Here is a 12,968-nt window from a genome sequence, read left to right as displayed (position 1 = left end):
AGTGATTCACGAGTGGATAATCTACCCCTGCAAGCAAGCCACGCAATAAAGGAGAACCGAGGCTGCGCCATAGGAAACCATATAAGATCAGACCATCCAACCTTCTCCCCCCGCACCCGAACTGCATCCCACGCTATGCTCAGAGAAAAATAGCCATTAGGAGAGGGAGTCCAAACTGAGGTATCAACACATAGCTTGACATGGAGTTTGGTTTCAGCAATCTCCCTCCATCGGTCAAGTATTTGGGGATCCAAACAAAGATCCTCCCTAAAGACCCCATCATCAATCAGTTTGCTCACAGTGTCAAATGTGCGACGTCCCATTGCATCAACCACCAAGGTTACCTGCCGAGCAAGTGCCCCACCTGGTAACCATGGATCAAACCATAATAAAGTTTGCTCCCCATGGTGAATAAGATGTCGTACACAACCCCCTGCAATCCTCCTGGTCTTCAAGATCTCCCTGAAAGAGTGGGAGCAACTAGAAGGCACAGGCAGTGACCAAATTGAATGATGCTTCAACCACCGATGCCGGACAAACAAAGCCCAACTAGAATCTTTTTCAGAAACAATAGTCCAGATAGTCCAGAATCTTTCGATTTTGTTTGCTTAAACTAATCTATACAACCCTATGAAAATCTATGAAATGGAATAAAATTCTACATATTTTTATTTTATTTTGTTTTTAAATGATTCGATGTATTATAGTGTTAAAAAATTATATACACAAAACCAATAAAAATATAAGAAATAGAATAAAATAAAATAAAATAAATCGAACAATCAGATGTGGCTTGTCCAACCCCGATCGATGCTTTCCATTTAACTGTCTCTTTCTTTTAGCTTTCTTTCTTGATAGTTTTTGGTATCAATTAATTTGTTGTGTGTGGAACCTGGGAAATATATTTGTTGCGGTACCTGTCCCAAAGTCCTGGTTTGAAGCTTTATATAATATCTCAAGGACAGATGCCATCGGCTTTTGTTATTCTCTTATACAACAACAACAACAGTATAGTTTTATTTCAATTAAATGGGGTCAGTTATATGGATCCTTTCAAAAAATAAGAGATCAATTAGCAAACTTTGTGCTTCCATTAAAATATGACAAATGCCTAGTTCAATTGTTCTTTTTTTGGAAATTGAAAGATTTGAGTGAAACCATAAAACAATTCAGTTGCTCAGTTTTTAGTCTGGGCATGGTTGTCAAGGCATCGCCTAGGTGGCTTTGCCTGGACTGTGCCTTGCTGATGTCACCTTAATTTTTGGCCCCCACCCTGATCGTCTTTGTTCGTCTAAGCTCTGTGACAACTATGATCCAAAGTGAAAAATGTTAACATTCCACTAAGACGAGACTATACGTAATTACATAGTGGGTTGAGCACTTACACTAACGTCATCACTAGATTTTTATTTTTTGGGTTTTTTTTAATTACCATTCCAAAATCTTTCATATTTATTATTAACCCCTCCCCAAAAAAAAACTTTGAAACACCTGTTATCCTCCCTTGTTGCATACTAATAACTAACTGGCCCTTAACTAATTGGCCCCCACCATTACAGACCTGTAACGGCGGGGGTTAGTCGTGATAGGGTGCCGTTGTCACGGATTTTTTAAGACCAAAATGCCCTTTTTGGGGTGGTAATTGTAAAAAACTCCCACCCCATCTCCACCGTCCCATCTCCTCCTCCTTCTCCTTCTTCTTTGAGTTGCAGAGGCACCAAGCCAGCGTCAACGCCATCGCCTGGGCTTCGCACAGTTCTTGCCACATCTGCACTGCCGGCGACGATTCCCAAGCCTTAAGTTCTTCGAACTATAGTTCTGCTGAATATCAAATAATTAAACCCTAATTCAATGCAAGAAAGATGTCTTTTTCACAGAACTTCTAAAAATGGCTAAATTCTTTGTCACCACTCAGGTTAAAACCATTCGGCTTTTCAGAATTCCAGATCCTCCTGAATCAACCGAAAAGATTTAAATGCGAAGTTAGACAGAACTAGCCGGCCTGGAAGACTGAATTGAATCCTCCAAAGAGGTTGTCTCCTCCGCTTCATACGTAGAATTCTAATCCTGAGAGCAACGCCTCCGACTTAAGATTGGAGGCACATTCACCTACTCTATTGGGGTAAAAAGAAGTAAAATTCTCCCTTCAAATCCACCACCTCGGATTCAAAGCTTACTGAAGCGGCACCACTCGCCAACAGCAGAAGCCTCAGTTTTCCTCATCTTCTATCAAACAATGCTATCAGTGCGAAAAATCTTACTGCTTGGGATTGTGAAAAATCTTCTCCACTCCAGAAGATGTACCAATCTTCACAGGTTCCCAGGAAAACTGCCATCATAATCACGGTAGGATTCAGAAACGAATCAAATTCTGTTGATTTAAACATTAAAAAAAGGAAAACTTTCTAGACTTGTCGAACAAGTCTCAGATACACAGTAATTATGAGGCACAGAAATCTAATATGCTGAAATTTCCAATCAAATAGATCCAGAACCAGAACCAGAACAAAAAATATCACAAATATTTTACTTTACCTTCGATCTGAAATAAGGCGAACTCAGAACAGAGTCAGCTCAAAAGCCTCAAATGCGTCTGATGTTTGAAGAAACAATCCAATCTCACATTTTAGGAACTTTCGAAGTAGATCTGACGAGCATCAAGAGGAAGCGAACTAAATTCAAATCTCACGTCTCTCTGAGCTACGAAGATCAAATGGAACGCAGAGACATCGACTATAGCAGAAACTAGGATAATTTCTGTAAAATTTTCGCTTTTGATTAAGCTCCGAAACTAGGATAATCTAACTTTCAAGGGTCCTATTCAGATTTCATTTTTTGGCTTCTTTCTTTCGATTGCTGCCTTTTCTGTCTGACTGTTGGTGTTTGGCTAGTTTTGATCTCCATGGGTTGGTTTCAGCTCTTTAATATATTCATCATTAAATTAAACCCAAGACTTCTGCCAATGTTCTTGCTTTGTGGCTCCATAGCCTGGAAGTGGTGAAGGATTCGGTCAAGGGAGCAGCGTGGAACTATGCGGAGCCCAGGCAATGGCGTTGACGCTGGCTTGGTGCCCCTGCAACTCAAAGAAGAAGGAGAAGAAGGAGGAGGAGGAGAAGGGACGGTGGTGAGGAGTGGGAGTTTTTTACAATTATCACCCCAAAAAGGGCATTTTGATCTTAAAAATTCGTGACAACGACACCCTCTCACGACTAACCCCCGTCATTACGGGTCTGTAACGGTGGGGGTCAGTTAGTTATTAGTATGCAACAGGGGAGGGTAACAGTTGTTTCAAAGTTTTGAGGGGTAATAATAAATATGAAAGATTTTAAGATGATAATTGTAAAAAAACCCTAATTGTTTTTGGTAATTATCACTAGATTTTATTTTAGCTCCAAGGGAGTGGTGACCTCCATGGCTCCATGCAACAGCTGATTCGATCATTGTCCTTGAGCTTCCAGCCTATGGACAGCTTCATTATCTTTTGGGTAATAAATAGCCTTTGGAGTTGTGGTTACTGAGATCAAATCCAGGCTGGTATTGGAGGGTCGAATCCAATATCTTAAAGGCTCGCATTAGATGGGAGAGAGCTCCTCAAGCATATGAAAACACCGATTTTAACAAACCAATTTGGGACAATGACTCTATAACTCCAAACATCTCAACATTATCAAAAAGCTTAAAGTCTGCCTAGTTAATGGTTGGCGGTCTTCGATTATTGAGGCAGATTCCTCTTAATTTGGTGATCAAGTGGATGAAGGGAAGCTCTGCTAATCCTTGGCAATATGTTCCATCTCACCGCGAAATCTGGACTCCGATGGCTCCTATGGAGATTTTTATTTGCATTGAGGTTTAGGACAACCGACACCTAAGTTGAGCTGGCTTGGCTGGGCTGGCGTGGATGTTAAGTTGGGACTTGGGATGTGTTTATTTGGGCAATGACCACCATTTAAGCGATTTGGCTTGAACCCATAAATATAGGTCCAAATTTGAGTGTTTAAACATGAAACCTTCCCATCAGGAAGCCAAGCCAAATGACAATTGATATGGTTTTGCATTGGCCTAGAATCTTGGACTTAAGAAGCTCACTTGGGTGTTAGACTTTAAAGCTGTGACGATACCTATTTGGAGATGATCCACTCATGGAGATGGAGGCCTCCGGTGAAGAAAGCACAAAAGAAACAATGCTTAATTCTAGAAATATAAAATTTAAAAAGGGCAAAAAAGATTTTTTTTTTTTTTTTTAAAAAAGAGTGATCAATCATATTCAAACAATTATAGTAATTTCCGCATTAATTTGTAGTTTTTTTATTTTTATTTTTAATGGGACTATTAATAGAGTCCTAGCTAGTTTGTTTGAGTTTGTAATGGACTTTTGAGTTTTTATTAACAGATAAGAGTCCGGAGGTCATAATCATTAATCACCTGCTTCTTGTTACAAGAGGTAAGAGGACCATCCTCTAATTAAATCTTTATTAACAATTGGATCTGGCTTTCTTTCAGTCGTGGCCGGAGCTGGAGGATCCAGTCCAACCAAAACAGGGGGTGTTTGATCATTTCAAAGGGTGGGGGCCACCTGTGGTGCAATGACCCAAACACCCCTCTTTTTGACTGGGCTTGATCCTTTCTAGCAGCTAGCTCCTTCCAGCCACGGCTAGCTGGAGGAGAGCCGAATTGCTTCCAAAATATCCTATTTTTTATGGGTAACAAAATAAACTTATCTTTGGCCCTATCCTATCTCTCCCTCTCTTCCTCCTTCAGTTCCTAAAATCTCTCTTTCCCTTCTCCTAAGATCCTTTTCCTCTCATCCTATCCTATTCTCATATGGCTGTAACGTCTCCCTCCTTCAATCCGTTTTAGTAGTTTTTAGGGGGACTATTAATAAGTGAAATTCCTCACCAATTATCCCATATAACAACTATAATATTATATTATCTTTCGGCCTCCTCCGGCCAGGACAACAACAACAACAACAACAACAAGTGGTCAGAGCTTCCAGGGGAGTTGGTTGCTTTGATCGGTGAGAGTTTCAGTTTGTATGCCGATTATATTCGATTTCTGTGTGTGTATGTGTGTGTGTGTCTCATGGCGGAACTTTGTACTTGCAAAAAAAACTCACCTCAACCACCACCACCCATCATCTCAGCAGCAGCAGCAGCGGCAGCGACAGTATGTCCCCTTCTTGTTGCTACCTTGTTGTGATGAGAAGGAGGATGAGGAGGAGGGTAAGAGTAGTAATAGTTGTAGTCTTGGATTATTGAGCATAGCCGAGAATAATAAGATTTATCATCCCCTGCCGGGTCTTCTTCAAAGTAAGGAGTTTATGAGCATGGAGGAGGACCAACAATATCCTATGAGAGTTTATGATTCCAATAATATACTCAACTCCTTAAATCGCTCAGGTGTGAAAAAGGTTGTGCTATCGTCAAGCCCTTCTTCTTCTGCTTCTCAATTTCAATCCTCCAACGTTGTGGCCATAGCCATAGCCATAATTGATAGAATAATAGCCTTCTCTAGACCTGGAGACAAGGCTTGGACTCCTTTCTCCTCCTCAGATTCTTTCATGGATATATTATTCTACAAGGACCATCTCTATGCCTTAAGATGTCGGTGGAACAACAATGAGAAGGTGAATGTCCATGATATCTTAATCTTTCACATGGACACGAGTGGTGGTGGTCCTACTACTCTTCTTCATCCAAAGCTTGTAGATACCCTAAAATCACCCAAGCGAAAGGGATATCATTCTAAATTGGGACGACGACCACAGCTTTATCTGGTGGAGTCGTGTGGTGACTTGTTAATGGTTGAGAGGGAACAATTATATATTAATTCCATTGCCAATACCTGGTCTGGCCAAAATTGATATCGATAATGTTAAAACAATTGGCTTCAGGGTCTATAAGTTGTGTCATAACAACAAGACTACTTCATCAACAACAACAACAACAACAACAACTACAACTTGGGAGCAGATAAACAACTTAGGTGACAGAATGTTGTTTTTGGGAGTGAATTCCTCTTTTTCCCTTTCATCCTATGATTTCCCTCCTGGATGTTGGAGAGGGAATTGCATCTATTTCGCTCATCATCATTTCGGTGGTGGTGGTTTTAACCCGAGCCGTGATAGTTGGAAATCCAATCTAGATGAATTCGATTTGGGTGAATTCAATCTGAAAGATGGACGAATAGAACCATTGATTTCATTGCCATTGCAAGAAGCTTCTTTTAGAGGACATCTCTTCCCAAGACTTCGCCCCTCCCCAATTTGGCTTACTCCCAACCCAAACTAATTAATTTTGTTTCTTCCATCTGTTGCTCTTTAATTTTATTTGAACATTCATTGATTCAGCAATTTCTCTTTATGTTTTTCATTCAGTTGGATGATCAAATTTATTTCTCCCACCTATGGTCTATCAATTAATTTGATTTTCTTTTGCATTTACTTTCCTAATTTCTTCTTAATTTTTTATTTTTTGTCTTTTTTCACTAAAGTTTTAATTGCATAAGATATTTCCAAGAGCAGATTAAAGATGTCCCAAGCCCAACCCTAGAAAGTAGTTCCTTGTTGAATCCAAGTGACAGATATATTGGCATCCCACCTTTGTTCACTTGTCGAGCTCTCAAGCCTGCACTGTAGTGCACCGCAAGATTAGGACACTGTAGAGATTTTTTTTTTCAAGCCCAAAACTTTCGATTCTTGTGAACACCCACCCCTACAACACCACAGTTTATAGCAGCCAAAACAAACTGAGAATTACGTGTAAAAATAGAAGCCCCATCCAACAAATTAAAACCAGATCTTGGATCATAGCTGTAGTTGCCATCTTCTAATTACGCCTCACTTGAAAGCTTCATTAGCCAGGTCATTCTTTGACCCATTTTTTGCATGATGATTTAAAAAGGGATTTGATCTGTAGTTACTTTAATCATAATAGATTGAATGCATCTTCCATCCCTTTCTTTTTCCCCACATGTTATGTATCTGCTTGCGCTAAATTGACTTTAACTAATACTATAGAGAGTTGGAGATATTCTATCTCTAAAAATGGTAGATTCACTACTCGTTTAGCAGCTGATTTTATTCAACCTACTTTGAAACCGTCCAAACAAGCTAGAAACTCATGTCGGTAGCGCTTTCTCTACAAGCTTTCTATTCACCCAAAAGTTAAACTATTTTTTTTGGCGTGTTTTACATGCAAGGATCCTGTCAAAGCGACTCTCTCAAAATGGACCCAGATCGTTTCCCATTGTGTATTTTGTGGATCTTGTGTTGAATTCATGTGGCACGGCTCTTCCTTTTATGTGATTGGTCTAAGCATACATGGGTGGTAGGCCCCTTGGGATTGAGAGGAGTATCTCTCCCACTCCTCTGTGGTCCGTCTTTGTTTTTCTTATCTCTCTTATAAACACCTTGATAAGGAGTCTACTAGATGGTTCTTTTCGGTTTTTATAATAACCTGTTATTTTATATTTGGCACCTTAGAAATAAGGTGATTCATGAATCTGTCAAATCTGATCCTATGTGGATCATCAACAATAATCGGGGGTAGTTCTTGACACTTTGCTAACTGTCTTACACCATATTTTTTTCTTTCTTTTTCCCTTTCGATAGATAACCAAGATAATTTTCTGGCATGGTGACCAAGAGTTCGTTTTAAGGTAAAACAAATTAAGCCAGTGGCAAAGTGCCTAAACATACAGCAACAAGGGTGAAAAGGGCCGAAATAAACACATCCCAACTTAACACCCACTCCAGGCAGCTCATGATTGAAACCATTGAACCGAATCGAATTATCCATGTCAAACTGGATAAAGAATTGAACAAACCATATTATTTTTTAGTATTTTAGTAAATGTGGATGATAAATTTTATTCTTTTTCTAATGTTTGAAAAAAAAAATTGATAGATTATGGGCTTAACGAATAAGCGGTTCTAGTTTTTATTGTTGAAGATGTAAAAAGTTGGCCCAAACACACACAATAGCTAGAGCCTGGCCCAAACTGAATACAAATTAGGTCAAAATGGAATGATGAACCAAATTAGAAACCAAAGCGAAACAGAACCGAGTCAGTTCAATTAATTCTGGTTTAGAAAATAGGCTCTTATTCGGTTTTTGGATTTCCACATGTTGTATATTGAATCGAACAGGTACCAAACAAAAAAAAACAAACCGATTGACAGCCTTTTCCATGGCAGACTCAGATTCGATATGGGTCCACTTAGGTTTTAACTAGTCTAGTCTAGTGACAAATTGGGTGACAACTAGAAGTTGGTAACTAGGGGCCGGGAAAGCTTTTAAAATTTAGTAACTGAAAATGCTAGTAATGTTTGGTGACATTTATTAGTTTTTCCTTTTTATTTATTTATTTATTTATTAAAAGAGAAAAAAAAATCACATGAATTGTTCCTCCTCGATCACCGGTCCACTAACAAATTGTGTGCATAATATGTAATTTTTCCCTTTTATTTATTTATTTATTTATTAAAAGAGAAAAAAAAATAAAATCACATGATTTGTTCCTCCTCACCGGTCCATGCCACTAACAAATTGTGTGCATAATATGTATGTTGTTAGTGAAAATTAGGGGAATCTACGTAGGTAGTGGTAACTAACTACCAGCATAAAAAGCCGGGACTGTATGTCTATCTTTCAATTCAGAAAATTAATTACCCATGAAATGAAGAAAGAATGAATGAAACATATATTATATTAATAAAATTGTATTTATTTCAATGAGAAACACATGCAATCGGATCACCACTTTGGAATGAATATAGCATACATAGTACATACAACTAATAAGACATAACAAACTTGTCAATCAATTAGCATGCATGAATTTTGTAATTAAAAAGCCCGGCCCCGGCCCCATGGTTGGGCATTGCTATATATATATATATATATTCTTCATCTTGAGTTTCTGTCATATTAAGCCAATGGAGATAAACGTCATTACCGCTGCTGGAGGAGTATCCTTCCGTTTGGAAGGTGTAAACGGAAATATGAGACTTCTTCCGTTCAAACGATTGGTGCAAAGAACTTGGGGTGCACTAGTGGCGAAACAAAGTTATCTGTTTGGTGGAGAAGAATTAAGAGGTAATACCCGTACTCTTCAATCGTTTGGGATACACAATGGTGCTACCTTACATCTTGATTATGAGACAGATGACGTTACGGAAAATGTCACTATTTCTGTTCGAGTAGATGATTATGTTAGAGTGATGGTATTCAATGTGGAATTACAAACTGTGCTTGGTGATCTTACGGTGACGTTGGGACAGACCGTGATGCAATTGAAGCAAGAGGTGAGAGACTTGATTATGGAGAAAGCAGAGCATCACATAGGGCGTATAAAATTGTACCGCAAGAATCCCGAACAAAGGATGACAAGCGGCGATGGTGCTAAACTCTTCCATTATTTCATTTCTGCGGGATCTGTAATTGAAGCTCGGGTGAAAGAAGCCGATGAATCAGATTCGGATGGTGACTAGAAATTAAAACTGCTGACGATATCTGATAGATGACTCTCAAATTTTACTTTATTTATTTTTAATATTTAGTACGTTCTTTAGAAGTTGCATTAATTAGTACGTTTCAGGTTAAGCTTCTGTGAAAAAATTGTTGAACGCCATTGAAACTGAACATACTGTACGTTGCTATACATGAGATGAGATGAATGTGTGGCCTTCCTTCTATGACTCTACTTATTGAACTCAAACAAAAGATGGAACGGAAGTGGCTCAGCAAGGATTAATTAATTAATTAATCTGGTTCAATGCCACCTGAAGTTGGAAGATGATCGATTACAAAAAAACCTTGATTACTATGAAGGCTAAGAGATAATCCATCCATCAGCTTTCTTGCAGGCATTCCAATAGAGCCCATGATGACACTCTACCATGCATGGGGAGACATCACTGGAAAACATATATGCAGTACTACACCTATCTTTGCTGCTTAATTAATTATTACATCTGTGAGGGTTAATTCACTTATCTCCATCTGTTTACTATTCCCCACTTGTTTTTCAGTTCAATCCATGCATATTTAGATTTTAAATTAGTTTTTGGCTAGCTATTTGAATATTCAATATTGGACAACACAAGCCAAGAAAACTGTTTATACTCCTTTATATTAATATATAATTTTTCTTTTTCTCACCAACAATAAAAAACACTCGTCAAAATCTCGGGGGTAATTATATATAAACATTATAACTGAGTTCTCAGGCGGCGGTGGTGAGTCAACTTGGATTGGTCCCGATTGGTCCCAAGTCAAATCCACCCATATAAATAATCCGATATCGATCCATCAATCCCATGGCTTGAAGTTATATATGGCAAGTACATAACCCATCTAATTACCAGACAAACTGTCAGTTGAGCTAGCTAGCTAGCTAGCTATCTCAGAAGCTTGAAAACATTGAGGGTGTCACACTCTCAATTCTCCAATCGATAGCCTCTTCCAAGACTTCTCATGCATGCATGAAGCAATAATGCTCCAATTGACTTCCTCCAAAACACTCACTACCCATGGAGCAATGTCTCAAGGATTTATAAAGATTATTTAAGATGACATGCACAGTACCTCCCCAAAAGTTATGTATACAAGATTTCTTGTACTTGATAAAAAAAATAAAAAAATTCGATAAAGTTTTCTTTCACTTCACCCGTGAAGTAAAGAAATCTCTTCTTTACTAGTAATGTAACCATGTGATTGGACTCTTATTAGGACATTATTACACTCTCATCTCCTATTGACAAAGTTGAAATTCCCTTCCCTAATGCAATCGAATGACACCAATGGGAGTAGTTGTGGAGATTCCCTCCGATCACACCCAGAATGTAGAGAAACTCGGTCTTAAAAAAAATTCTAGAGCAAATTACATGCACCTCCCCTTGTGTTTGAACCATTTACAAAACACTCCCCGATTGTTCGAACAATTACGTCCATGCCCAAGAAGGCTAACCATGTTAATTAGGTGTTAGTTTTGAAATGTAAAAGGTTATTATACATTGAACTAAAATGATAAAATAAAAATACCATTTATACCCTTTTTACATCCTCAAACCTAAAATCCCCAAATCTTCTTCTTTCTCCTCTTGCAACACCAACCCTCTGCACTTTCCCTTTCTTTTCTTCTTCCTCCTCCTCCTGCAACCTCACCCGCCTCCAACCTTTCCCTCTCTTCGAACAATCTCTCTCATTCTATCTCGATGGTTCTAATGCTTGCTTATGAGTTGCAGTTGATCGAGTTGTTCATGCATTGGATGATTCGATCAATCAAGCTTTAAGATTTTTTAACCTGGATTATTGTTTGCTTAGAAAAGAAAAAAAAAACTAACAACTGCTTCCATGTTACTAGTCTGCAGCAACCCATAAAATGGATGAAACCGGCCAATGTTACTACTGAGAACAAAATAACAAAATTGTGTACTCAAAATCAGAATACCTAAATTGCAGTTCTACTGTTTTCGATACCTGAAATCTCTAGGAGTGTATCGATTTCTTCAATTAATCCAGATCTGTTATCTGTCTTTAGTTGATTATTTGGGGCTTTTAATAAGCAGTTTGAAGTGGTCCTTGGACCTGTTTTTGGGGATGATTTGAGGTCTTGGGTTGCTGGAATTTGAATTCTCCATACAGTGCAACGGTTCTATGTCTTGTTCTCTGATTAGCAGAATTGGAACTTCTTATTATCTTCATCTGATTTTCTGATTTCAAAACAATTATTTAGGACATTGTTGTCCCTGTGTGGAAGATTGTTTGATATGATCACAGTTTGGAGTCATTCCAGTCCTTTGTTTACAAAGCCAGTGAAGTTTGTGACTGATGAACGATGATGAATCAGCTGGCGCAAATCCTTCTCAGCTTGTTGAAAATTGTTCCCCAGAATATTCCGCAAAATGCTAGAAACGTGATTTAACTTTCTTGGTTTCTTCTACCAATACTTGTTCTTCTTTCGTCAATGATTCTTCTTTCGGTCATTTTCCGTTTGATTTCCCATTTTGATGAACTGTTTGTTTTGCTACTCAATCGATTTCGGATGTTGAATTACGTTAACATGGGAAGATAATTCATTTGAAGAATGTCTATGTTTTGAGAATCAAACTCTTTGGATTCCTGTTTTCATGAATTTGAGTCGCATTTCGTCGGATTGGAGATATTAGAGCAGCAGTAGAAATATAAACAAGTAAAGAAAAAGAGGAGATTAATGGAGATGGAGGCCTCCGGTGACAAAGCTTATTTCTAGAAATATAAATTTTGAAAAGGGGATAAAAATTGATCAATCATATTCAAAAAATTTATACTAAAATCCGCATTAATTTGTAGTTTTTTTTTTTTTAATTATTATTATTTTAGTGGGACTAATAATAGAGTCCTAGTTTGAGTTTGTAATGGACTTTTGAGTTTTTATTAACTGATAAGAGTCCGGATCATTGTCATTAATCATCTCTTGTTAATTAAATCTTTATTAACAACTAAAGTCGTTAGTTAACTAGTTTCCTAATTAATCTCTCTCTCTCATGTGGAGAGGTGTTTGGTCATATCACAAGATGGAGTCCACCTGTGAAATGACCCAAACACCCTTCTTTTTGACTGGGCTTGATCCTTTTAGCTCCTACCAATCATGGCGGGAGGAGAGCCGAATTACTTCCAAATAAAATAAATTTATCTTTGGCCCGATCATATATCTCTCTCTCGGGCTTATTCTTCCTCCTTCAGCTCCTAAAATCTCTCTTTCCCTTCTCCTAGGATATCTATATATTCTCATACGGTTGTAACGTCTCCCTCCCTCAATCCGTTTTAATAGTTTTTAGGGGGACTATTAATAAGTGAAATTCCTCACCAATTACCCCATATAACAACTATAATATTATCTTATCTTTCGGCCGGCCTCCTCCGGCCATTAATCTTCTTTTCTCTGTTTTTTTCGTTTGTTTTTGTGTAGTGGACTGTGGAGCT

General features: G+C 38.2%; 1 long non-coding RNA gene across 1 annotated transcript; it reads left to right on the top strand.

The window, feature by feature from the left end:
• Window positions 1-5,948: 5,948 nt before the first annotated feature.
• On the top strand, window positions 5,949-10,562 carry LOC122651692. The gene is made up of 3 exons (XR_006331487.1): window positions 5,949-6,120; window positions 9,675-9,682; window positions 10,553-10,562. It is a non-coding gene; the product is annotated as an uncharacterized LOC122651692 (long non-coding RNA).
• The last annotated feature ends 2,406 nt before the right edge of the window (window positions 10,563-12,968 follow it).

Source organism: Telopea speciosissima, chromosome 2, assembly GCF_018873765.1.
Source record: "Telopea speciosissima isolate NSW1024214 ecotype Mountain lineage chromosome 2, Tspe_v1, whole genome shotgun sequence".
In the NCBI taxonomy this organism is placed as follows: Eukaryota; Viridiplantae; Streptophyta; class Magnoliopsida; order Proteales; family Proteaceae; genus Telopea; species Telopea speciosissima.
This window is presented reverse-complemented; position numbering and strand designations above follow the sequence as displayed.